The sequence below is a fragment of the Vombatus ursinus genome, unplaced genomic scaffold (genome assembly GCF_900497805.2).
Source record: "Vombatus ursinus unplaced genomic scaffold, bare-nosed wombat genome assembly UNPS02014807.1, whole genome shotgun sequence".
Classification (NCBI taxonomy): Eukaryota; Metazoa; Chordata; class Mammalia; order Diprotodontia; family Vombatidae; genus Vombatus; species Vombatus ursinus.
The window spans coordinates 2,280,819-2,285,770 of NW_020954585.1; the positions used below are offsets into that span (position 1 = coordinate 2,280,819).

The 4,952-nt window shown below is 42.0% G+C and overlaps 1 long non-coding RNA gene across 3 annotated transcripts in view; it reads left to right on the plus strand.

Annotated features, from left to right (window-relative positions):
* Positions 1 to 342: 342 nt before the first annotated feature.
* The window catches only part of LOC114052501, a 62,787-nt gene continuing 58,177 nt past the window's right edge, over positions 343 to 4,952 (plus strand). For all 3 annotated transcript variants that reach the window (XR_003570251.1, XR_003570250.1, XR_003570252.1), the window contains exon 1: positions 343 to 536. This is a non-coding gene — a long non-coding RNA (uncharacterized LOC114052501). The remainder of the gene's footprint in view (positions 537 to 4,952) is intronic.

Sequence of the window (4,952 nt, forward strand, 5' to 3'; positions counted from 1 at the left end):
TGTTGGTCCCTGGCAGGCCAAAGCAAGCTTCCTCATCACTCCCCACCCAACACTCCACTGACCTGCACACCAAAAAGCCAGCATTCACAAGGCAAGAGCATTGTGTAAGAGGGCCTGCAACTCGGAAACAGGGGAATTACCCTCCTCACACAAAAGAAATGCTTATGAAAGAATTATGAAATGAAGAAATCCTACATAACCCACATTTTTGAATCAGGTTCTTGGCAGGCAAGACATTAAGTAACAAGGTAGAGACCTGTTCAATAACGATTCTTGCTTCACAAGGGACTCATTCTTTTCTTAGAGTGCTGCTTTTAACCAATTCACTCCTGCTTTGTTATCTTAACAGTATGAGGTCATCAGGGCCCAGACTGAGAAAACTGGACTATGACAAATTTGCTGTTTAGGGGAGACCCAGATGGCCCAGAATTAAAGCAACAGGGTCATCTGCTGCAAGGACAGCCCGTTGAGCTTTGAATGTAACCTGAACTGCCAGCTCTGGTCATTCATAATTCTCTCTCCCCATCATCTTCTTGGTAAGTAACTTGATGCAGTGGCCTGGAGTTAGGAAGATGTGAGTTCATGTTCTGTCTCAGATACTTATTAGCTGGATGATCCTGGGCAAATCATTTAACCTCTCTTGGCTTCAGTTTCTTCTTCTGCAAGATGGGAATAACAATAACACCTGCCTTACAAGATTGCTTTTTTTTTTTAGGATCATATTATATATATGTATATGTACATATATATAATATAATGTAATATGTATACATACATGTATGTGTGTATATATGTATATATATATGTATATATACATATACATATTTGCACTTGGCAAACCTTAAAGCCCTATATAAATTCTAGCTACTATTATGATTAACCCTTCTGAGCCTCAGTTTTCTCACCTGTAAAATGAAACGGTTGGACAAGAAGTCCTTTCCAGTTCCAAATCTATGATCTTATGATCCTATACTCCCTAAAGTCTCTTCTCTTTGGGACATCCACCCTTTGACCTAGCTCACTTTACATATTGCTGGCAACCAATTAAGCCTAGACGTAGGGCATGGGTGCTTTCTTTTCCTTATGTGAAGTGGTAGGCTGTGGTAGAAAGAGATTCTATGTAGAAGTCAGAAATTCTAGGTTATAGTCCCAATTCTACCCCTAGCTTTCTGTGTGGCTTTGTGCCAGTCAGTTTACTTTGCTGAGGCTCAATTTCCTGAGCTTTCAGATGAGGATGCTTGGCTTACCTACCTTACCTACTTTACAGGGCTATGGAAAGGTCATGGTATAGGGTCAAGAGTGTTACTTCTGAACACAGACAACTGAATTTCAAAACCCAGTTCTCTGTGATCTTGTAGAAGTCATTTAAAATCACTGGGCCTCAGTTGCCTCATCTGTAAAATAATGGTGTTAGACTAGACAAACTCTGAGGGCCCTTTCAACTCTAAATCAATCATCCTCTAATCTTATGCCTACATGTATGAAAGTGCTTTGAAATGGAAAAAGCATCATCCAGGAGGATTGCAGTAGAATTAATCAATTCAAGTCTTTTAAGGCAGCTCCTAAAGCTTGCACAATTGCCATTAACACTAGAAGGACACAGTGTGGTCATATAATTTAAACAAGGGGGCTTATTATGCTAGAGATGGGTATGAATCCTGACCTTATGCATAGGTGGAGTAGAAAATAGCCTAAGTATTATGATTTAAGAGGTGCTGAAAGGCCTTCTTCTCCCTGAAACACTTACACTCCCCACTATCTTTCCAGCCTTCTTATACTTTATTCTCCTCAATGTACTCAATGATTTGGTGATACTGCCCACCTTGCAGATCCTCAAGCAAACACTTTCTTCTCTTGACTCCATTCATTTTCACTGGCTGTCTCTCATGTCTGGAATCCTTTCCCTTCTCATCTCTGCTTCTTGGCTTCCCTGGCTTCCTGCAAGCCTCATCTTGAACCCCACCTTCTGTAAGGAGCCTTTCACAGCCCCCCTTTCCTTCTCAGATTATCTTCATTTTAATACTGTATATATTTTGTTTGTAGTTAACCCTTGCAGATGAGTTTTCTCATCTGTAAAATGAGCAGGAGAAGGAAATGGCAAACTGTTCTGGAGACGGACATGACAGAAAATGATTGAACAACAAAAAAACATAGCCGTTTGCATGTTTGAGCTCCCTGAGGGCAAGGAATGCTTCTTGCCTTTCTTTGTATCTCTAGTGCTTTGCATAGTGTTTTGTACATAGTAAGCACTTAATAAATACCTGTTGACTTGACAACTCTTTTGCCTGCCACTGGACCAGAAGTTCTTAGAGTAACTTCTTTGTGGTCAAGATCTGTCTGTGGAAGGTTCTGTTCAAATGAATTAAGTGCTTGAAACTCATTCACATCCATTCTCACATTGGCATAGTTGAGCTTATCAGGTAAGCTCACCAACATTAAGAAAGAAGGACCCTAAGAAGATAGAAACCAGGACAGGTCAATGATAATTTGGGTCAGAGATGGGGAGGTTAGGAAGGAAGGGATAGAACATGTTGAGGATAAAAAGTGTGAATGGGGAAAGGTGGAGACAAAATGAAATTATTTTAAAGGGAGAAAGGGATGGTGGTAAGGCCTCAAACTTACTCTACCACATTTGCAAGTTGAAAGGGACATCAAGGACCTTCATCTAGTCCAATGAATAATTAAAGTTCCCTCTACTATGTATCTGACAAGTGTTATTTCACCTCATAACACTTATTAGCTGTGTGAACCTGGCTTAACTCCTTAACTTCTCTGTGCCTCAGTTTTCTCATCTGGTTTTGTTTTGTTTTTGTTTTGAGACTGAGTCTCCCAGTCATGAGACAGATCCCATTATTGATTGGCAGAGGAGCTCCATTTCTGGTCTCTGTTAGTTTGCCTCTTCATCTCCCCCACTTCTTGGGGTTCACCATATTGAAGCTTACTCAGGGCAGACACTAGATAGCATTAGTTTACTGTAGCTCAGGGGTCACCTAGGGTGGTACAGTGCCTGGTATGGAGTCAGAAAGACCTGAGTTCAAATCTGGCCTCAGATCTTACTAGCTGTGTGATCTGGGGCAAGTCATTTAACCCTGCTTGCCTCAGTTTCCTCATCTGTAAAGTGAGCTGGAGAAAGAAATGGCAAACCCCTCCAGCATCTTTGCCAAGAAAATCCCAAATGGGGTCATGGAGAGTTGGAACAACTGAAATTACTGAACAACAGTGTAGCTCAGAACTCCCAAGTTTTAGAGATCTACTAGCCTCATCCTTGCAGGGATTATAGCTGGGTATTCCACTGTACCCAAGTCCATATTTGTAAAATGGTCACCAAGGTCCCTTCCAGCTCTAATCTATGATACAATTACTATCCCACCTTTGCTTGGAGACCTCCAATGAGGGGTGTCCCCAATGGCAGCCTGCTCTGTTTGATCTGCTTCACATTTCTGTATGATCCACTCTTACTTCCAGGTGGCTAAGAAACCCTCTGCTACATTTCTCCTCAATGTGCCCTGAATTTCATTTTGTTAAGCATGAATTTTTAAAAACAAATCTACTTCTTTACCCCGAGGCTTTCTGTCCGCAGGGGGGAAAATGCCAAGGAAAGGGGATTTTTGTGTTTTCACAGAATTATGGCTTTATTTCAGGCTGAGAGGTGTGTACACTCTTCAGGCTAGATTAGGTCTCAATCTTGAAAATAAGATCCTAGGCTCCCTTGAGTGGACTCCACAAAAGTCTGATAAGCTGTGGAAGTTTTTAACAAGAGTCTGGCTTAGGCGTGTTAGAAGCCTACATCAGAACCGTAATTGAATAAAATAATTGTGCTCCTGCTCTTGGCCTCCCAACTTATGAGTAACACCATAGGCAGGCAGCATAATGAATGGAAAGAATTTCATTGGAGAACATGTCAGGCTGTGGAGTTTGCAGGTTTCAAAGTGCTTTCACTTGCGGGCAGCTTGCCAGGAGCAAGGAAAATACCTGGATAATTAGATGTTGGATTATCAGCCAAATATCCTTTTCCCTCCCCCTCCCCCACCTCCCCACATTACACAATCCTGAAACCCAAATTTGTCTCCAAGTTATCCATTTCATGACCACAGAATTTCAGAGAAAGTCTTTGAGGAAGTGGGAGGGGGGGAGGAGGGGAGGAAAATCCCAATATTAGTCTCTGTTATTGAGACTGTTCCTGTTTCTTTGTTTCTTCAAACCACATTGATACTGAGGATATTGAAGACCTAGATGAGTAGCTCTGATTGGAGAAGGTGGAGAGTAGACATCAGAGAGCTCCTTTCAGATCCTTTATTTAAGGAGGAGACCCAGCATAGACACCTCATCCACTTCTCACCTGGCTGCTCTACTGGACTTTTCCATTGTTTTAAGAAACGCATTTTCCTTCATCAAATATGAAACTCAAACCTCCTCACTACCTCCTGCCCCATGGTCACTTTCTCCCTCTGATTGGAGAGGGTGGAGGTAGACATTGCAGAGCTCCTCTCAGCTCCTTTATTTAAGTAGGGAGCCCAGGATAGAAACCTCATCATTTCCCACCTGACCACAGGATCTTACTATGTGCCCATGCTGGGTACCTTCCCTTCCTTCCCCCTCCCTTTTCAGTGTCTTTGAATGAGTTATCTCCCCCATTAGATTATAAGCTCTTTGAGGGCAGGGACTATCTTTTGCTTTTTTTTTGTATCCCCAGTGTTTAGCACAATTCTGGCACATAGTAGGAACTTAATAAATGTTTATTGATTGACTGAACACCTCTGATCTTCCAAACCAAGCTTATACCTTGGAATAAGTTGTCAAGGGACCCCAAATGGACCTGGGATCTTCAAATTAGCTTACCTTTTGTGAAAAAATGCATGGTTTTAGCTGGAAACATTCTGCTTTGGGGTCTATCTTCCTTCCTTCCTTCCTTCCTTCCTTCCTTCCTTCCTTCCTTCCTTCCTTCCTTCCTT